Source organism: Antechinus flavipes, chromosome 2 (genome assembly GCF_016432865.1).
Source record: "Antechinus flavipes isolate AdamAnt ecotype Samford, QLD, Australia chromosome 2, AdamAnt_v2, whole genome shotgun sequence".
NCBI lineage: Eukaryota > Metazoa > Chordata > Mammalia > Dasyuromorphia > Dasyuridae > Antechinus > Antechinus flavipes.
Window position 1 is genome coordinate 193456873 of NC_067399.1, and position 23983 is coordinate 193480855.

The window sequence follows — 23983 nt, forward strand, 5'->3', positions numbered from 1 at the left end:
CCCCATTTATTCTATTCTCTCTTCTTCTTCTTCTTTTTTTTTTTTTTTTTTTGCTAAGCAATTAGGGTTAAGTGACTTGTCCAGGGTCACACAGCTAGGAAGTGTTAAGTGTCTGAGACCAGATTTCAACTCAGGTCCTCCTGACTTCAGGCTGGTGCTCTACCCACTGTGCCACCTAGCTGCTCCTCTCTCTCTCTCTCTTCTTTTACCCTGTCTCTCCTCCTTTTGTTTCTGACTCTTCCCCTTCCCATATATGTCCTCTCTTCTATCATCCTCACCACTTCTTGTATACCCCTCTCCTCAGATTTTCCTATAGAGTAATTTCTATACCCAATTGAATGTGTATGTTATTCCATCTTTGAGTCATTGTGATGAAAGTAAGTTCATTTATTTACCTTTCCCTCCTCCTTTTTCCTTCCATTGTGAAACCTTTTTGTTGCTTCTTTTATAGCAGATAATTTATGCCTTTCTATGCTCCCTTTCCTTTTCTTCCAGTATACTCATCTCTCAGTCCTTAATTGTACTTTTTTAGATACTATTCCTTCATATTCAACTCACATCTGTGCCCTCCATCTATATATACTTCTAACTGCCCTAATAATGAGAGAGTTCTTATGAATTACAAGTATCATCTTCCCATGTAGGAATATAAACAGATTAACTTTATTAAGTCCCTTAGGATGTCTCTTTCCTGGTTACAGTTTTATGCTTCTCCTGAGTCTTTTCTATTCAACTCTGGTATTTTCATCAAGAATGCTGGAAAATCCTCTATTTCCTTAAGCATCCATTTTCTCCTGAAGGATTATACTCAGTTTTTTTTTGTTTGTTTGTTTGTTTGTTTTCTGGGAAAGTAACTCTTGGTTGTAAATCTAATTCCTTTGCTCTCCAGCATATTATATTCTAAGCTGGCCAATCCTTCAATGTAGAAGCTGCTGAATCTTGGATTCACAATATTTGAATTTTCTTCTGAATGCTTGCAATATTTTATCCTTAATCTGGGAGTTCTGGAATTTGTTTATAATATTCCCGGGAATTTCCATTTTGGGGATCTCTTTCAAGAAATTGATGGAATTTTTCAATTTCTCTTTTATCCTCTTTCAGAGTATTAAGAGTTTTCTTTAACAGGTTCTTTAAAGATATTGTGTAGCTTCTTTTTTTGATCATGGCTTTCAGGTAGATTCATTATTTTAAAATTATCTCTTCTGGATTTTTTTCCAAGTCAGTTTTTTTTTAATGAGAAATTTTATATTGTGTTATTTTTTCATTCTTTTGGTTTTGTTTTATTGTTTCTTGATTTTTCATGAAGTTATTAGCTTCCATTTGCACAATTATAATTTTTATTTTGGGATCTCTTTTAGGAGGTAAGCAGTGGATTTCTTTCAATTTCTATTTTACCCTCTGGTTCTATAATATCAGGACAGTTTTCTTTGATAATTTCTTGAAATATGATATCCAGACTCTTTCTGATCATAACTTTCAGGTAGACTGATAAATTTTAAATTCTCTCTCCTGGATCTATTTTCCAAATCTATTGTTTTGCCAATGAGATATTTCATTTTTTCTTTTTTGCTTTTTCTTTATTGTATTTTGATTTCTTATAAAGTCATTAGGTTCAATCTGCTCAAATCTATTTGAGTTCTAGTATACCTGTACTTCTTCTTACCTAGAACTGTGACCCAGGATTGTGTTCTGCATCCAAGTATGGGCAAAGCAACAGAGTTCTGCCTGAGTGCTAGCAAAGAGGCCCCCTTGTAATCTTCTGACTACCTGTTTGACTCCCTTATCATCAGTGGTCTGGGACCTCTAAAAGCAGCCTGAGACCCAATCTTGAAGGTCTTTTGCTTCTAAATCAGAATGTGTGGGATCTGTCTTTATATTCTTAGTCGGTAGTACATGACATGGTTGAGTTGCCTGAACTTCTGTAGAATCATCAGTTTTAAATAAGGAAATTTACTTGTAAGATCCACTTACCACTATATAAATGAGACATCTCTTCAGTAATTTCTAACTATTGAAGTTATATTCGGTATAATACGTAATAATAATAATATATAATATATATATGTGTGTATATATATACATATATATATATGAATGATGCAGATTAGGGCTAACTGGATTAAATCTAATTGCAATAATTAATGAGTTGGATTTGATCACTTTCTAAGGTTTCATTCTGCCATAGTTATTGTAATAGCAAAAGCTGAAAGTAGGGCAAAGAGGCTTTGGGGGATTTTTGCCTGAGGTCACTAATGGCCACATAGATTTTTTCAAATTCACCTTGCTCAAACCTTATTTTCCTTTTGTCAGCCTAACTTTGTCCATTAGTGACAGGATTTTATCATTTTTTTTTGTTTTCCTCTGAAGTCTCTCATTCTCCAAAATCACTTTCCCAACTATCTCCTCCTTTACCCTACACTTCCTCCTTTGGGGTTAAAAATTTGGAGTCCTGAGGAATCCACATTTTCACTAAGTGCCAGAATTCTTTGTTACAAACGTTTGTATAAGAAAACAAAAGGTTTTCTTATAAACCCTTTCCCTCAACTTTTTTCTCCCTCCAATTTATCTTTCACACAGCCTCTAGAATAATCTTTCTTATTCATAAATCTTTTCGAAATTTCATCAAATGATGGAATTCATCAAATAAAAAGTCTTCACTCTTCTAATTCCTTGACTATAAAACAAACTTCTAAATTTTTTTCTGAAAATCCAATCATTCTACATTGTGACACTGCCCCATTTTTCCAGTTTTATAATATATACCTTTTCTCCATTCATTCTATTCTATAACCACATTGGGTTATTTTGTGTTCTTCAGATAACCCATTTGGCTACTTGCATCTGTGGATGTGATCATCTTGCTCCTTATGTAGGGAATGTCCCTCTCCTACTTGCCTGTTTAATTTCTACTTATTCTGTAAATCCCAACTCAATATCTGAAGAAATAAACTAAAATTTAGAAGGAATTCTGATGTTTGGCAAGTAACTCACCAACCAACTTAATTTTTTTTAAAGATCTGTACAGTGAATGTAGAGGGCAACTAAGTGGTTCAGTGGACAAAAAGTGACTGTTCTAGGGATACAAGGACCTGAGTTCAAATCCAATCTCAGATACTTATTATCTCTATGATCCTGGAAAAGTCACTTAAGTCTGTTTATCTCATCTCCTTATCTGTAGAAATGATCTGAAGAAGGAAATGGTAAAGGGTATTTTTGCCAAGAAAACCTCAAATGAGGTCACGTACAGTCAGACACAATTAGATCAATGTAACAAAGCCAAAGCTGGTAACACAGGGTACAAGAATGTACATGTAAAATGCTTGTTTTATATGTGACTAATATGCTAAAGGGGACAAAAATGAAATTATATGAAAGAAAATAGGATATTGAGCAAAGAAAAATGATTAAGATTTTGTATTCATATATTGGGAATTAATGTGGAAATTTTTTTATTTCTGAATTGAGAAAAAAATTATTTTCCATGAAAAATTAATGAAAAATCCATAGGTGGAAAAATTTATTATTTTATTAATTTGTAAGGAAAGCTACAGGCTATGGGGGCAGTGAACAGAGGACATAAAGGACTTCTTTGAAGGCAGAGAAATGACTATTTGCATTATATTGTACTCTTTCAGCTCAGTTACCTGTGACTATATGTAGAGCTTGAGAGGGTAAAATTCACAAAAAAAGGTTAATAAATAGCTCTTTGGGTATGATGGGAAGATTAAATGAGATCTGTTGCTTTTATAACTAACCAAAAGCCAGATTTTAAGAGTTTTACCTAATAAGAGAAAGACCACCAACAAGCTCTGATTTGAGACATTAGAAGCAGTGAAAAACCCAGCAGGAGAGGAGTTACAAATATAACAGGACAGTTAACAAGGCAGCAGGAGCTGAGTGAGAAGACTAGCAGGTGCAATCAGCTGACAGGAAGGCTTTAGCTGCAATACTTGTAAGCTTACTGATAGAAAAAGAAGCCATGCTTTGTGGATTGACTCAAGAAAATTCTAGGAGTCTTCTAAGTGAAGAAAAGCTGAATACTGCTAAGTTTCATTTATTGCCCATCAATTCCATCTAAGATTTGAAAGAAAAGAAACCTCTGAAATATGGGGTTGCTCTCCTCTGCCCTCTTTGGTTTGTTGGTTTGTGAGAGAATAGCAGATAGGAGAAAGGCATTTCTGAAAGCTTTGCCTTGCTGTAATAAGACACTGTGATTATACTTTATAATGCAGAATCCTGTTGAGTAAAGAGATGTTTGGGTGTGTTTCCACTGCCCAGAAAACCAACCTGAGAAACTGCTGTGAGCTATGTTGTTAAGTAATCATATGCTGAGGTATTATCAGACAACACAGGATAGTATTTAATGAAGGTTTGGCTTGGTTTCTCTGTGCTTCCCAGAGAACCAACATGAGGAACTCCGCATTTTTCTGGCTTAAGAAAATTGCTTGTCACTATAATACATAAAATTATTTTGACACCATCTTAAGAACAATTGAAAATTAAAAGAAATATGTTACTGCTTTATCAACTTGAGAGGTAGAAGAAGAATAGTTTTTGCTCTGGAAGAGAGTGATGAGAGTAAGAAAGGGAACAGGTAGCTTTGTGCATTATGGATTCTTTCTGAAAATATCAAGGACAAAGAAAAATGCATTCTAGAATTTTACATTGCCATAAGAAATGAGTTTTCTCACTCATTTGCCTCCCTGACAGGTTTCTATAAGTGTGTGCCCACTTTTCCTCAAAGATACTAAGACTATTGGTAGGATAGTATGACCAAGATTTGTGTATGGACTCTGAGGTATGGATCATTATTGCATTTTACATATATTAACCATGAAGTTAAAATTTATTATGATTTTGTTTTATTTAATATTTAGTGATATGGTGATTAATTTGCATAAATGGAAAATATACCAATGAGGATTTATGAGATATAATGACAAGAGGTAGGAATGTATCTCCCTTAACAATAGAATTACTAGAAAGAAATTGAGACATCTAGAATTTAATAGCATGATGATAGTCCATTTCTAGGAAATCTAGACCTACTGATTTGAGATTAGCAAGTTGGGTGGTGAAGGGGGTAGAGAATAACAGAACAGTGTCAGGATTTCCAAAGCATAGAATGATATGAGTATGATAAGAAAAGCCAAGAACAATAAAATGGTATTTTTTGGTGGCAGTGGTAACAAGAAAGGGATATTTAATGAAAATAAAAATCTTCTTGGGGTAGAATGAATTATTATAAATGATTATAGAAAGCAGAGCTGATCAACTTTTATTTTGCTAGTATTTTGTCTGAAAAGAAGAGTGACCTTGAGATAGTAAAGGACTAATAAAAATGGGTATTTAAATAGCTGATATCCAGGATACGAGATGCAGTAGAATGTGGATTATTATTAAAGAAATACTTAGAAGGCTACAGTAATTACAAAGATTCATAATGTTTTGATCAAAACAGTCATATCAATATACTTCTATTTCATTTTATTCATGGGATTACCAAAAAAGGGATCAAGAGAAGAAGTTTATAGATACAGTTTATCTAGATCTTAATGAAGTATTTAATGAAGTCACTGATGCTATCCTTATGGAAAGATATGGGCCAGAAAATAGTTCAATTACACACTGGTAGAAAAGTCAAACCAAAGGTTCAATATAAATTTGGGAAAAAGTTCCCAATGAAGTCTCATTAGGAATCTGTCCTTGATTCTATGTTGTTTGATATTTTCTTTATCAATAATCGGGATTAAGGTTGAGATGACATAATTAACAAATTTGAAGCTGACGCAAAATTTGGGGGAATAATTAACACACTAGATCAATTGTGATCCTTGACATACCAAAACATTGCCAAACTTAATAGTCTTTTTTTCCAGTCCTCATGTTCCTTGAACTTTTTCCTGTATTTGACATTATGAGTATCTTCTCCTTCTGGATATCCTTTTATAGAGATTTTTTTATACAACTTTCTCTTGGTTATCCTACTTTTTGATCATTGTTTTTTACTCTCATTTTGTTGATCTTTATTATTGTCACTTTTCCTAAATATTGTATTCCTGAAGTTTCTAAATCCTGGGTCTTCTCTTTTCTTCTCATATTATCTTATTTTGTGATCTCATCAATCAATTAATCAATAAACAAACATTTGCTAAGCCCTTACAATGTACCATGCACTATGTTAAATATTAATGATATAGAAAGGCAAAAGACAGTCCCTGATTTTAAGAAATTTCAAATCTAATGGAGGAGACATGTCTGGGATTGAGAAATGGGGTGTCTTATTTGTGGAGCAGCTGGTAGGCAAATGCCACTCGATTGAAAAGTTAGTATTAGGAAGTGAGTTATAATAAGACTGGAAAGATAGAAGGGGAATTAGGTTTATATAAAAGACTTTGAATGCCAAACAGCAGTTTAAATGAGACTCTTGAGATTATAGGGAACCTCTGGAACTTATTGAATAATCAGGTAGATGATTGGTTTTTCTGTTCCAGGAAAATCACTTTATTCATTGGATAGAGAATGAGTTGGAGTGAGTAAAATTTAAGGTAGGCAGATCCAGCAGCAGTCTATTGCAATAGTCAAGGTGTAGTGTGATGAAAGGGATAGGCTGAGATGAAAGGCATAGTCAGTTTCAATGAGTTTATCTTTTCTACATGGATGTATTAACAATTGCATTTTAGATGTTTTGAAATGCTGTATCACACGCATCTCAACTCACCATAACCAAAACAGAACTCCTACTCATTTCTCCTGATCTTTTCATTTTTTCTGAACTAGTCTCTTAGACAGTAGGATGCTAGTTCCAACACTCAAAATCTTGGAATCAACCTTGACATTAGCACTCTTTGAAATATCCACAATGTTGCCTAATATTATTATTTCTATCTTCACAATATCTCTTTATATGTCCCCTTTTTTTCTACTCACATGGCCCTAACCCTATTTCAGATCCTTATCACCTCTCACCTTCAATGTTATAATAGCCCTCTAACCATATTGCCTACTTTTAGGTATTTTTCTCCACTCAAATATATCATCTTCTCGTTTGCTAAAGTGAATTATCTAAAGCATAGAGCTGATCATATCACTTCTTTTTCATGAGGGGGTAAGGAGAGGATCACTGCCCATTTCTCACATCATCATTTGCTGAGAATTTTTAAAAAGTCTGTTGAGGGAGGCCCTTTTGGGTTTTAATAGACACAGTATTTCCATCTGGAATGAAGTTGGACCTCAAAGAATGACCTTTAATAATTTATTCTCTTACCTCCTTCTTGGACTTCTCTATAATCACTGATATTCTACCTGGACTCACTTCTCAGTGGCTTACATACTCGTTTCTTTATACTTCCATCATCCTGAACTCTCGGCTGCTAATGGTTAAGATCCACTAACAGTCATTGACTCACTATTCTCATATGCTTATCTATTTCAATTTTACTCTTTACATGCCCCATTAGAAAGTTTCCTTTCTCTTTTCTTATGCCTTCTAATATAGGGCTTCTTAAACTATTTCCACTCATGGCTCCTTTTCACCCAAGAAATTTTTTTATTATTATTATTATCTATTCTCTTTTTTTTTTGGAGGGGGGTATTTATTTATTTTTAAATATTTTTTTTTATTGACAGAACCCATGCTAGGGTAATTTTTTTACAGCATTATCCCTTGCACTCACTTCTGTTCTGATTTTTCCCCTCCCTCTTTTCACCCCCTCCCCCAGATGGCAAGCAGTCCTATACATGGTAAATATGTCACAGTATATCCTAGATACAATATATGTGTGCAGAACCAAATAGTTCTTTTGTTGCATAAGAAGAATTGGATTCAGAAGGTAAAAATAATCTGGGAAGAAAAACAAAAATGCAAACAGTGTACATTTATTTCTCAGTGTTCTTTCTTTGGGTGTAGCTGCTTCTGTTCATCATTGATCAATTGAAACTGAGTTGGAGCTTCTCTTTATCAAAGAAATCCATTTCCATCAGAATACATCCTCATACAGTATCGTTGTTGAAATATATAATGATCTCCTGGCTCTGCTCATTTCATTTAGCATCAGTTCATGTAAATCTCTCCAAGTTTCTCTGTATTCATCCTGCTGGTCATTTCTTACAGAACAATAATATTCCATAACATTCATATAACACAATTTACTCAACCATTCTCCAATTGATGGGATCCATTCATTTTCCAGTTTCTAGCCACTACAAACAGGGCTGCCACAAACATTTTGGCACATACGGGTCCCTTTCCCTTCTTTAGTATTTCTTTGGGATATAAGCCCAGAAGTAACACTGCTGGATCAAAGGGTATGTACAGTTTGATGACTTTTGGGGCATAATTCCAGATTGCTCTCCAGAATGGCTAGATTCATTCACAACTTCACCAACAATGTATCAGTGTCCCAGTTTTCCCTCATCCCCTCCAACATTCATCATTATTTTTTCCTGTCATCTTAGCCAATCTGACAGGTGTGTAGTGGTATCTCAGAGTTGTCTTAATTTGCATTTCTCTGATCAATAGTGATTTGGAACACTCTTTCATATGAGTGGGGATAGTTTCAACTTCTTCATCTGAAAATTGTCTGTTCATATCCTTTGACCATTTATCAATTGGAGAATGGCTTGATTTCTTATCAATTAAGTCAGTTCTCCCTATATTTTGGAAATGAAGCCTTTATCAGAATCTTTAACTGTGAAGATATTTTCCCAGTTTGTTGTTTCCCTTCTAATCTTGTTTGCATTAGTTTTGTTTGTTACAAAGGCTTTTTGATTTGATATAATCAAAAATTTCTATTTTGTGATCAAGAATGGTTTCTAATTCATCTTTGGTCACAAATTTCTTCCTCCTCCACAAGTCTGAGAGATAAACTATCCCATGTTCCTCTAAATTATTTATAATCTCGTTCTTTATGCCTAAATCATGGACCCATTTTGATCTTATCTTGGTATATGGTATTAAGTGTGGATCCATGCCTAATTTCTGCCATACTAATTTCCAGTTATCCCAGCAGTTTTTGTCAAATAATGAATTCTTATCCCAAAAGTTAGGATCTTTGAGTTTGTCAAACACTAGATTTCTATAGTTGACTATTTTGTCTTGTGTACCTAACCTATTCCACTGATCAACAATTCTATTTCTTTAGCCAGCACCAAATGGTTTTGACTGCTGCTTTATAATATAGCTTTAGATCAGGTACAGCTAGGCCACATTCATTTGATTTTTTTTTTCATTAATTCCCTTGAGATTCTCGCTCTTTTGTTCTTTCATATAAATTTTATTGTTATTGTTTTTAGATCATTAAAATATTTTCTTGAAAGTCTGATTGGTATAGCACTAAATAAATAGATTAGTTTAGAAAGTATTGTCATCTTTGTTATATTCGCTCGTCCTATCCAAGAGCACTTAATATTTTCCCAGATATTTAAGTCTGACTTTATTTGTGTGGAAAGTTTTTTTGTAATTTTGCTCATATAATTCCTGACTTTCCTTTGGTAGATAGATCCCCAAATATTTTATACTGTTGACAGTTATTTTTAATGGAATTTCTCTTTGTATCTCTTGCTGTTGGATTTTGTTGGTGATGTATAAAAATGCTGAGGACTTGTGGAGATTTATTTTGTATCCTGCTACTTTTCTAAAGATATGAATTATTTCTAATAGCTTTTTAGTAGAATCTCTGGAGTTCTCTAGGTATACCATCATATCATCTGCAAAGAGTGATAGTTTGGTTTCCTCATTGCCTACTCTAATTCCTCTGATCTCTTTCTCGACTTTTATTGCCGAAGCTAGCTTCTCTAATACAATATTGAATAATAATTCACCCAAGAAATTTTGACACAACTTTGGGTATATGGGTATAAAACAGTTAAATATTTACTGATAATAAATCAAAATTTCACAATACTCACATCCAGTTACCTGACCCCCAAATTTAAGAAGCTTTGTTCCAGAATACTTGCTCCAAAATTTTAAAAAATTATTTTCATTTTAAATTTTTTCTTTCTCCTGTTTTCCATGTTTTGGTTCTCACTGAGATATGGCTCCTTATTGATGACATCTTTTCCCTTACTATCCTTTCTAGTGCTAACTGTATACTTTCTTCCATACTTCCAAACTTGCTGATCATTATGGGGATTATACTCTCTACTTGCCATTGCCATTTCCAGATCCTCCCTGATTTACATTTAATAAAAAACCTTTCCTCCTTGGAGGCTCAATCTTTCCAATTCAGCATAAAATCTACGTCTTACTCTTATCCAAGTCCCGTTCCTGTAGTTATGGTCCTTCTTTCATCAATAATTTTAGTGCCTCAGTCAGTATTTTCTCTTCATTTTCTGACCTTTGGGTATTTTAACATACATATTGACACCCTCTAAAATAGCCTAGTGTCCCAGTTCCACAATCTACTCCATTACCACAATCTACTCTTCTATTCATCTTTAAATACTGAGATGTTCATATCCTTGACTTTGCCATTACTCACAAATAATCTATAGAGTTGGTGGTTAATGCTTGTTTTTACCCTGTACTCCCAACTTCATCATCTGTAGGGCATGTTTTAAATCCACTAATAATGGAGAAAAATCTTATTTTTCCATGAGTAGGAATACAAATATTCCTGGAAGCAATAACACTGGGAACTGGGATTCACATGGGGGTATAAAATTGTAGAGAGCACATTCTTTCTTGTGAGTAGTTATTAGTAGAAGAAACTTACTAATCTCAACATTTTGCCTAGAATTATCTCATGGTTTTCTTCTTTTGTTCCATGACCCAATGGAAAGAGGTAGTATTGTGTAATGGTTACAATGCTAAGCCTATGTTCGGGAGAACTTAGGTTCATGCCCTGCCTTTGATATTTGCTAGTTGTATTGATAGTGACAAGTCACTTAACCTCTCTGAATCTCAGAATATTGTGAAGTTCAGAAGGATTAATGTATACAAAGTGCTTTGTAAAATTTAAAGTACTACATCAATGTCAATTACAATTATTATTATATGATTCATATTTAAAAATACTCTAAATAATTTTTTTTCTTTTCAGCTTTAAATTGCTTCTGTAGGCAATTACTTGTGATTTGCATACACTTAAAGTTGTTCTGTCCTACCAATTCACTCTTGAATTCTATTGGATGATGACAATTATTACAGTTAGGGATACTATTGAAAATCTTAGATACTGTATATGAAAATCTCTATTATTTGAAAATCTCACTGGAAAATCTTATAAATCAAGTTTTCTCATAAGAAAACTTGCTACATTATGCTATATATATATATATATATATATATATATATATATATATATATATAATGAAATAAGATGAAATGATTTTTATAGTCTTTCCCCAATCTGTTTATCTAATACCATGCCTTATCTAATCTTACTTAAATATCTGAAATTCATAAAGGAACTAGACACACAGTCTCCATTTCCTAAATATGGTCCCTCAATCTTCTGTAATCAGACTTTTGTTTCCATCACTCTTATTAAAACTGCTCTTTAAAAGATGACCATGGTCAAATCAAATGTTTGTCCTCTGTCATACTCTTGACCTCTTTATAGTTTTGTGTATTATTGATAATTCCTTATTTCTTGAAGATTTTCTGTCTCTTTACCTCTGTCACTAGACTATCTCATTATTCCTTATATTTTTCTAATTGCTCCCTCTTTGTATCCATTGACAATTTTTTTTTCTGTTTCTAGTTTCCTATCTATGGGCATTCCTCAAATTTTAAGTATTGATTCTGCTCGTGTCTCCTTTTATACTCTTTCTCTTGAAAGTTTCATCTAATCTTAAGGCTTTATCAAAAATGATAAGAAATTATCTTTATGCTAATGACTCCCAAATAAGTTTCCTTTAGCCTAATTTTTCACTTGACTTCTGGCTTTAAATAGGATATCTTCATTTAGAGATACTAATTTTTTTCAGATCAGCCCACATTTAACATGCTCAAAACTGAACTGCTCATCTTGACTCCAAGTTAATTATTTTTTTCCCCAAACACCAATTTTACTTAATCTTCCAATGAGTACTAAAATCTTGCTGTCAACACTAATACCTTCTTTTCCTTAACTCCGTATATGCAAAGTAATACTAACTTTTATTGCTTTTCTCCTCTGTCTTGTTTACTAGAATGTTTTCTTTCTTTCATTTCATAGTGAACCTCAGTGTTGGCGATCCCTGTTCCACTTTGTCTCATGAAGAGCTCAAATCTTATCCAAATGCTTCTTTCATTCAGTAATTCCTGAGGTCAAGAATCGATAACATTCTATTTTTGTTAAATCTAACTCAATCTACTTATTCAAAAGCTCTTGATACCTTAAATAATATCTGTTCATATTCATCCTTTAATATGTGTTTTAAATGTATCCTTCAGAATAGGCAGCAAATCTCACAATCTCTAGCACATATCATATTGTTTCTCTCTCTCCCTCCCTCCCCTCCTCCTTCCCTCTTTCTTTCTCTCTTTCTCTGTCTGTTTGTCTGTCTGTCTCTGTCTCTCTGTCTCTCTCTCTCTCTTTCTCTGTCTCTCTCTCTCTCTTTCCTTCTCATTCTCTCTCCTCTGTGTATGTGTGCATCTGTTTTATTTCTCTTTCACATGCACATATACAGAGACATATACCTTATATTTCCTTTCATAATCCTTCCAACTAAATCCTTCCAACTAAAAGAGACTTTTTTACATTTTTTTTTCTACATAACTATTTAGGGGATAAATGGAAGAAAAGGGGAGAAAGGTTTTTTGGTGCTTTAGGAGCACAAATCTATAATAGAGTATGCATTATTATAGGAAATAATATCTAAAGTGTTCTATGTCACAAGTTCCAAATAGGAAGACAATATGTCCTTCCATACCACATTAGAGTAATTATCTAATGGAGAGAGGGGTTCAGTCACTCAACAGTGACATTAGTGACTTTTGCTTCAAATAATTTTCCCCTGATGACTTTTTTCTTTGGAGAGGAGGGGAAGATAAAAATACTATCTCTTATTTTGAATGTTTTTGATGCCAATGAATCCATTGATGTTTTGTCATGAATATTGATCACCCCTCAGATCAGCTTCAGACATAAAGCAGATGAATTTAATGAAATGAATGTAAGCAAAGATAAATATAAAGTTCTACACCTAGGTAAAAAGTCACTGCTTAAAGACAACAAAAGGAGACCAGAGTAGTAGCTTCAAAAGAGATCTGGAGATTATATAGAAAAAGGTTGAGGGAGGAAAATGAGTAGTAGGTGAAAAGTAGGAAAAGGAAGAGTGAGGAAAAGAAGAAAGGGACAAGAGTACAGAGAAAGATTATCTATGTAAAGGTAGAGGAAGACGTTCCCAACATCAGAATCACATTCATCACATCCATTATTTTCCAAGTCTTTTAAAATCTGCTTATTCCTTACCCATATTTTTCTATTTACCTGGCCATCATCTTCATTCAAATAATAGGAGAATCCCACCTGACCTTTTGAAATGCCAGTTAAACGGCATCCTTACCCCTCATCTTTCTTTTCTTTAATCTACATAGTTGTAGATTGACTATCCAAAGGACTAAGTCCATGTTATACCCTTGCTCAGAAAGCTTCAGTAACTTCCTTTTTACTTCCCGGTTAAGATGTATATATTCTTTAGCTTAGCTTTTAAGCTGTCTGTGATTTACCTTTAAAGATGTATTGTATATTACTCACATCACACACTACATTTTACCCAAATTATCCTGCCTATCATTCTTTTTATACAACATTCCATGTGTGCTTTTCTTTTGCTTTGCTTTTCTTCCAAGCACTTCCTTTTTACTTCTGCCTTGTAGTGCAGTTCACCTTCTTTTAGTTAATCCATAAATAAGCATCCACTATGTGTCAGGCCCTACATTTAGTTCAGAATTATGATTATGATTTCCCCATTTGCTAATATCTTGGTCCCATTATTTCTTTGTATTTATTTTAAATTATTTTAGTACATGGAATATCTCCTAAGTAGAACATAAATTTCTTGATCTTAAGATCTCCTTGCTTTTTGTTTTTGTTTTCCAAAGGGTTCCCATAACCTATGACACACATTAGACCTTTAATAAATGTTTCTTGAGTCAAAAAGAGTGAGAAGTTACAAAATTCAAAGTGGTTAGACAAATAGAAAACAAAAAATGATAGTTAGATATCTCTTATGTGAGAGGTCACCAAGGAGAAGGGTGTGGTGAATAGCATCAAAAGAGTTTGAGAACTGTATAATTTGGCAATTAAGATGTTATTTTTGAGAAGCATTCTTAGTAATACATTCTGTAAGAGATCCTATTTACAGAAAGTTGATGAGAGAATGAATGGTAAAGAAATAGATACATTAGGAATAGACTTTTTTTTTTTTTTCTTTGATGTTGGGGAGTAAGGGAGAGAAGAGAGACATGATACCAAAAAAATAAATAAATAAATAAATAAATGAAATTGAACCTGTCTGTGGCAGATGAGGAATCATAGAATCATGACATTTGATAGTTAAAAAGACATCAGCAGCCATCTAGTCACACTTATGCCCGAAAAGGAATCCCCATTACAGTTTTGGACAGCTTAAATTGAGTTCCTTTGATATCAAAACTAAATTTTCCTCTTCACAACTTTTACATATTGTTCTTCACTCCATTCTCAAGCCAAATACATAAAGCCTATTCTCTCTTCTAAGATGCTCAAGTAATTAAAGACAGCTCTTCTATGCTTATTGTGTGTGTGCAGACTTCATAATCATAGTTCTTTCAACTAATCCTTATGTGATATGGTCTTAAAGGTCTTGAGCATAGTGATTATCTCTAGATGCTCTTCACTTTATCAATTTTTGTTAAACTTGTGAAATCCAGAACTGAAAACATCACAGATGAGATCCAATAAGGATGGAATATATAATAGGATTTTCACCTACTTGTTTCTGGAAGTTTTGCAGATAAAGTTTTCATTAATTGTTTTTGTTTGTCCTAACATTCTGGTAACTCATATTAAGGTTTACATTTATGAAAACTCAAGACTTTTATTCCAGAAAAATTGCTTCCATCATATATCTTCCTCAGTTTGAATTTGTGAAAGTGATTTTTTGACCGAAATACAATACCTTTACTTTTCTATTGAATTTAAGCTTCTAAATTCAAGATTCTGTTCAATAATCTAATTCATCAATATCTTTTTGGACCCAAAATGTGTAATGTAATCTCTAGGTTATCCCTTATGCTTAATGTCAATTGGAAGAAAAAATTAGTATGCATGAGTGAATGGGCATCATTACTAGAATAATATTCTGGAAAAAGCTAAAGGTAATAGTATTAAGAGCACATTTTCTTTAAAAGGGAGTCTTATCTCTACTTCTGTGACGAGCTTTTTGTTTGTTAGTTTGTTTGTTTATAGTGATACATCTAGATTTTCATATCTAGAAAAGCTAATTTTAAACAATAACACTAAGATGTCCAAAAATATGTCCTAAACTAAGATCATTATTTCCCACACACACCAAAAAAAAAAAAAAAAAAAAAAAAAATTCTCTTCCTTCTGGAGTTTCTTTATTAGTGGTTAGGATAAACATGCTCTAGGATGTCCAGTCTTATCATCAGGTTTCTCATTCTTTCTTCCCATATCCTATTTTAGTTCTATTTTACCTTTTTTGCATTCCTTATATATGCCTCCTTTTTTTTCCTCTGGCATTGCCGCCCTTATAGTAGAGGCCTTCATTCCCTAGGTTGTTGTAATTGTACTCATCACTTCAAGTTTCTCTCCACTTCCGACCATCCTTTACTCAATTATCCAATTAATCTCCCTAAAAGAATGATTGTATATCACCAATGCCTTCCTTGCTCTTTGTAGAACAACATCTAGATGCCAAGCATTTTCACTGGTTGTTTCTTATGCTTGGAATGCTCTACTTCTTCATTCTAACCTCCCTTCTTCCCTGGATTTCTTCAAGTTTCAGCTTGGAAATCAGATGGTTTTTCTTAATTTATTTTTTGCTTTCTTATCATGCTTTATAGAATAAAAGGCACAATTTTTCAGAGAAAAAGTAATAGCAATAAATTGCATTTATTTAGCATTTTACACCTTCAAAGTGTTTTGTTCACAATAATTCTATGAGGTACAGAAAATATTATTAGCCCCACTTTATAGATTAGGAAATTGAGTCTCAGAAAAGATTAAAAACCCTAGTCATTCATCTGATAAGTTTTGGATCTAGGACTAAAAGCCAAATTTTCTTAATTCCAGAGAAGTTATTCTTTCTACTCCACTATACAATGAGGCAGAAGTCTTTATACCTCCATTGGCACTAATAAGATGGTGAATCATTCTTCTGGCTAGCAGTATTGTGCTGTGACTCATAGAAGCAGCCACAGAGACAAATGGCTCCCAGCCTTTCTACCTGGCATAAAATAAGAGATGCCTATATTGGAAAATTTTTTCCAGATAAATTCCAGATAAATAGGCTGAAGAATGGGAGATTCTAATTCCTTGTCCTTTCATGAGGAGAAAATTTGAGATCATAGCTGCCGAGGTATGTCCCTAAGTCCTAATAGAATGTATTATCTTCAAGAGACAAATTTTAAAATAACTAATTTCATCTGGAAGAATAAAAGGTCAAGAATATCAAGGGAGTAAATGAAAAAAAAAAAAAATAGATGGTGGCCTAGCAGTACCAGACAAAACTATATTATAAAGCAGTAGTCATCAAAAGTATTTGGTATTGGTAAGAAACACAGTGATAGATCAGCGGAATAGGTTAGATACACCTGACACAATAATCAATGAGTTATCTAGTATTTGATAAACCCCCAAATTCTAGCTTCTGGGATAAGAACTCACCATTTCATTAAAATTTCTGGAAAAACTGGAAAATTATATGTCAGAAACTCAGCATTAGAGCTACACCTCACACTTCATATCAAAATAAAATCAAAATGGGCACATGATTTGGGTATAAAGGATGATATTACAAGCAAATTAGGAGAGCAAAGGATAATACACCTATCATATCTTTGGAGAAGGAAGGAATTTATGATCAAAGAAGAACTAGAGAATATTATAAAAGGCAAAATGGGTATTTTTGATTATATTAAATTAAAAAGGTTTTGCACACACACACACACACACACACACATACACACACACACAAAACAACACAAAGAAGATTAAAAGAGAAGTGCAAAGCTGGGGGAGGGGGGAATTTACAGCCAGTGTTTCTGATAAAGGTCTCATTTCTAAAAATATATAAAGAACCTTGTCAAATTTATAAAAATACAAGTCATTCCCCAATTGATAAATTGTTAAAGAATATGAAAAGACAATTTTCAGATGATGAAATAATGCCATCCATAGTGATATGAAAAAATGCTTTACTTCACTAGTGATTAGAAAAATGCAAATTTAAAAAATTCTGACATACCACTTCACATCTATTTAATTGGCTAACATGACAGGAAATGATAAAAAACAAATGTTGGAGGGGATGTAGGAAAACTGGGACCCTAATATATTGTTAATGAAGTTGTGAAATGATCCAATTATTCTGGAAAGCAATTTGGAACTATTCCCAAAGGACTATAATGCTGTGCATACCCTTTGATCCAGTAGTGCTACTACAGGGTCTGTATCCCAAGGAAATAAAAAAGAAGTGAAAAGGATTCACATGTACATGTTTGTAGCAGCTGAAACAAAGGCTGCTCCCAGGAACCCCAAGAAAACCTCAACAGAGAACATTACATTTTGGGGTCCGAACATGGGACCAAGAACCTTCATCTGTGACCCAGAAATTAAGGTGAGTACAAGAAGGAAACTTTGTAAAGAGCTAAACTGGTACTTCAGCTGAAGTCAAACAGATGTTTAAAAAACAGCCTTTTGCAATTTAAGGAAAATGTGTAGAAAGCATTGTTAAACTTATAAAAAACCAAGATTTGATTGTAACTTGGGAGCAGATCATTGAACTTTTAGAAACTGTACAGTACATATCTTGGTTCTCAAAGGAAAAAAAAAATTAGATCCAGACTAGTGGAAATTAGTAGGAGAACAACTATGTGAATACTACAATGTAATGGACCTGACCAATTTCCAAAAAAACCACTTTATACATATAACTTAAAACAACTGGCTTTAAGAAATTATATAAGTATTAAAATAAGAAAAAAAAAAAAAAAGAAAGAAAGAAAGAAAGAAAGAGCAGGAAGGGGAGGATCCAGATAAACCAGGTGAAAAGGATGAAGAATCAGATAAGAATGGAGTTAAGTACAATTCTGAGTGTGGTGCTTCACAGCAGGTGCCATTAGGGCATTCCTTATCCCCTGACTTACCTCCCTCAATTAACCCTTTTCATAGGTGGAGGGAGAAGGAGGAGGAGGAGGAGCAGTAACACAATCAGTACCACCTATAAAGCAGCTTATGGAAAAATTACAAAAGGCACTGGTTAAAGCTAAAAAAAGTAGGACAGCATATATCTGATTTAAAAGTTTAAAAATAAATGCATATCCTGTTATTGAAGAGTTTGATTCTTCAGGTCAACAAAGGAGATCTGTAAAAAATTAAGGATTTGAAAAAGGGTTACACTCTTTATGAGGCTACATAGTTTTATGTTAAGATGTTACTAGAGAATTTGGCTTTTAAAATCTTAACCCCTAGTGATTGGAAATCTATAGCAAGGACATGTTTAGAACCTGGACAAAACTTGTTGTGGCTTTCAGAGTATAATGAACTATGCAGGGTACAAGCCCAATGAAGTAGGCAAACTGGAGTTAATATGCAAATCACCTTTGATCAACTAGGAGATGAAGGTCAGTATGCAGACAATTTACCACAGATTAATTACCCCATAGCAGCATATGAGCAAATTGCTGCTGTTGCTATAAAAGCTTGGGGCTCCCTCCGAGGAAAAGAGGAGGGGAAGCCTTCATAAAAATAGAGCAAGGTCCCAATGAATCCTTTGCTGATTTTATGGGATGTCTGCAGACAGCTGTCACAAGAACCATTGAAGAAAATGCAGCTACAAGAATTATGATAAGAGAACTGGCTAAAGAAAAAGCTAATGAGGTTTGTAGAAGGATTATACTAGGAGTACACAAGGATGCTCCTTTAGAGTAGATCATAAGATGCTGTGCCCCAGTGGGCACAAATGCTTATTATACCCAGACTGTGATGAACATGGGAAGACAGGGTCCCTCTTAGCAAGGGCACTTCTAGAGAGACTCACCAATGCTTTCAATGTGGAAAAATTTGGCATCTGATAACCCAATGTAGGTATAGAGATAGAGGGAGAGGACAGGGTGAGAGAATAAAACCCAAAACCCTATGTCCAAAATGCAACTGAGGTTTCCACTGGGCCTCAGAATGTAGATTGACCCAGGGAAATGAGAGGCAGAGCCCAGCTCCAAAACCTCAAACAAAAAACAGGTGGGGCATGATGGCAGCCGATGTTACACACAGAGAGTCTTTAGAAGTTTAGGACTCTGATGTGATCAATCATCAAAAAAGCAATCAGATGAGAGAAAAGAATTACACTTGGGGATAATACAGAACATACCAACAATACCAAACAAAAGGGCAGTGTCCAGTGCAAGAAGCTCCTATGTAATTGCCAGGTGATGAGGAGAGATCTAGAAAGTGGTAAATAGAAAGGACTATATAGGTTAACTGCTTGGGAGAAAGGGTTTGTTTGTATTTCTATAGATGGAGAAGGAATCAGTGGGGTGCCAATGAGCCATATTCGCCTTATCCATCAGAGAGAGACAGAAAACAGTGAAAAACCTTGAAACAAAGGAGAAGATTTAAGAAACATCTGACACTGAAAGAGCATGGTTGATAATGAGACTGTTAAAGAACTTTAAAACCAACAGGAATCATTGGATTCCCTGAGATGAAAAATTGTTCATAAGACTGTTGCAGAACTTCAAAACCAGTAGGAATCATTGGATTCCCTGAGCAATGATAAGACTGATGAAGGACTTCAAAATATGCAGGAATCATTGGATTTCTCTAACATAAGATGAGACTATTGCAGGACTTCAAAACTTGCAGGAATAATTGGATTCCCTACACACATGAAGCAATGGACAATAGATTGGTTTTGGACTATTTCTAGGACTTATGGACATGTATAATTCCTCATATTGGTTCATGTTATTTGTCACATCATTACTAGCCTGTGTTATATTGCTATGTGTTTAAATAATTTATGTAATTATGTGTAATGACTCCCACATTAATGAATTTATGTATATACCTGTTTCAAGTGAGACCCTTCAGAAACCTGCTAAATCTGATTTGATTTCCCATTTCTTTTGGTGTTTTTATCTCCCTTCCTGAGACATCAGGGAGGGCATGATCACCTCCCTTTTTGGGGTTTTCACTCCTTTTTTGAGGAGTCAGGGAAGGTGTGATCACCCCCCTTTGTTAAGGTTCTCATCTCCTTGCGAAGTCAGGGAGGTCATGACCACCTATGTCCTAAAACAAAAGAAAGCAGGAGATGTTATGGGCCAGAACTCTGAACTTGAAACAAAAAATTCTTACAAGGTGCTAAGTCAGTGGAATTGATAGAACCAATGGTTATCTAGTTTAGCATGGTTCAGTATAATTGAGTTAATTCTAAAACAAAAATTGGTTTCCTATGATTGGTTTATACTTAATATAGAGCATATAAGCTAGGAGCCTCAGCCAGGATTCATTCTGAGAGATTCAGAAGGCAGAGAAGACAGGCGGGAGTGTAAGCTTTCAGAACTAAGGGGAGAAATTCAATTCAATCTTCGATCTTCCTGGTGGCTGGCCTGGCCTCCTGCATTTCCCCCACTAAGACCAAGGTCAGACTGAAAGGCTCTCCAGAAAGCTGCCCAGCATTAGGCAAAGAGATAATAAAGGATTTGGACTTTAACCCCTGGGTACTCTTGTGGTGATTACTGAACTGAAAAGAAGGCTGCTCCCAGAGACCCCAAGAAAACCAAACCAGAGAACATTACATTTTTGGAGGGAGTATACATCTACAGCTTTATGACCTGGCTGATCCTTATTATGCTGAAGATTACTGAACAGAGCTTTTTCCATTGCTATATATTCCAGGGAATCCTGAATGATGTTGATATATAGATGGAAGAAATCTTTGTAAAAGCACCTAAAGGTGGCATTTTATTTTACTAGATCAAATGCTTTCTCAAAGTCATCAAATAAGAAGCAAGATATGATATTCTCTTCTCTATACCTTGCTGTCAATTATGAAATGCTGCACATGTAGTATTTTGTTGAACATCATTTTCATCATTTTCAAACTCCATCTTGTTCCTTACTAATACTCTCATCAATGATATCCTCATTTTGTGGATAGATGATCTTCATAAAGATTTTGTACCTATGGAAGAATAAATATTTTATTTGGCATTTGGGATGGTGTTTTCTTGGGCACTTTGATTTGGGAAGGGATATCAACAAATGCTAAGATTTTTTTCCCATAACTTTGGTATCTTCCTCTTTTTTGAATATTTGGAAAAATTATATTCAATTAAATGATTTGAGTCTTGGAAACACATTACATATCATTTGAATCTCACAAAAACCCTTGGAGGTGGTTGGGTATTTTTCTCATTTAATAGGAGAGGAAAGTGGGTCTAGAAAATTATAGGACTTATCTATGGTAAAGACAGCTAATAACTATAAAAAATGGGATTTGAAAATGTGGTTCTCCACCTCCCATTAGGCCTAATGCTAATCCATATCTAAAGCCTACCCACCTTGTCTTTCACACCATGTTGAGGTATAAGTGCAATCCACTTTAATGAATGAGCAATAGAGAGAATTAGGAGACCTTTGAGTTATGGGACAGATGCATTGTTCATGGAGCTGAACAAGTAGAATGTTTTTGGGAGGTCTAGAAAATCAGGAATTCTGCTTATCACTCCTACCACAAAGGCAAAAACAATGACAGAAACAACCAACTTATATTTGCATAGTATTTTACAGACACAAAGTACTTTTAAATATATCACCTCCTTAATTCTTGCTTGTAAAAGCATAGATACCTGAGAGGAACTTTTTACAAATGGGAAGTCCAAAATGTCTCTTTATAGAGATATGCCCTTCAAATCACATTTCCAGCAGGGCATATTTCCTTTTTCCAGTGTGACCTTGGCTATAACAACCACAGAGGGCCACATGGAGGCCACAGCTGGTGAAGAAGGGAGCAGCCTGCTTGCTAGTGGGAGCTGGCTCCCTAGACCATAGCTCCCTAAAGTTTGGCTCTCTCCATTCAGTGCTGATCCAGTTTGGGACAGAAGTTGAATGACTTAGGAATTGAGTCACTGCTGAATTCATTTTGCATATGCTCTTCTTGGCGGACATTGTGGCTGATGATTACCAGGTCTGGCCCAGTTAAAATTGGAGGAGAGGAGGAATCACCCAGGCTGTGTTTTTCCCCCTTTCTTTCTTTCACAAACCAGCTTGAATGAATTGGTTGTTTGGATCATTTTAAAATATGCCAGTGGAAAAAAATATCCAGCATCAACAACTGGTGACATCTGATTCTTTTTATTGCATCATGGTGGCTCATGATAGTAGACAATTATATGAGGGTCAAAAGTCAAAGGACTTGTTATGAGATTATGAAAAAAATAATTTCAGCTCTCTGAGCTGTATTTTCCACTTTAGTAGAATGAAGAGACTAGACTAGGATCTTTAATGCATATATGCCTTTCAAATTTGATGTCCTAGATATCCTGACTATGGAACTCTTTCCTCTTGGACCATGGCTGGGGTTTATTATAAAGGTGTTCTATGTCAGGGAATTGAAGAGAGACAAAGAAACCCAAAGATCATTTAGTCTAACTTCAACCCTAAACCTGAGTCCAAACTAGAACATCCCCAAGAAGTTGCCATCCAACATCTGCTTGAAAATTTCTAGTAACTCAGAACTCTCTTATTCTCTGGGAGCAAGCCATTCCATATCTCCTTTTAGGTGTTAGTGCTCATTCCATCTCCAATCATTATGTATGTACTTATCTCATTCCATGTTGTATCTACCCAGTAAAATATAAACTCCTTCAGACCTTTGTTCTCCCTTTAAATAAATGATTTTGGCTTGGATTCGATTGGACAATAGTAATTGTTAGGAATTAAATATATATAAATACACACACACACACACACACACACACACACACACACACATATATTGCTGGGCAATTGGGGTTAAGTAACTTGCCCAGGTTCACACAGCTAGGAAGTGTTAAGTATCTGAGTGTTCCTAACTTCAGGGCTGGTGCTCTAACCACTAGAAACCCCATTATTCTTTTATATTGAGGCAATTAGCTGAACCTCACAGGCATTTCTCCAAGTTCTCTCATGGAACCAATGATAAAAGTTGTAATCCTTTTTTTTTTTTTTTTAAAGGATCCTCTATGAAATATTTTAGGTCAGCTACAGTATCTAATCTGAAGCTAAATGTCCAGGTTTTTTTTTTAACAATTTCTAATAAAAAATGGTTTTAAGTCCATTTATCCTTCTGGTTGCATTCCTGTCATTTGATATGTGGTATGGTATATGGCAAAGCTTCTTAACCCCATATCGGATTATGAATATGGGAGACAATGAAATTATAATTTATTATCAGTAAATGTTTGATTTGTATGCCTATTTTATGTATCTATATACCCAGAATCACATAAAAGCATAAAAGAATCTTTTGGGCAAAAAGGGGTCAGGAGTGGAAAAAGTTAAAGAATCCCTGGTATATAAGATATATTTCAGTTATGACCCGACCAGGTCCCTTACTCTGGAAACTTAGTTTCTATTGATGCAAAATAAGTTTGCTAATATTAGCTTTTTGATTGCCACTTTACAGTACTCATTATGAGTATTAGGAAACATTTCATTAAGACATGCACTCAGGTAGTTTAAAAATATTATTTATATTTACATTATTTTTACATTTATGAAATATACAAACATGAAGGAAATAATTTTGTTCATATTAAAGAAACTAAATCTAAACTATGCTT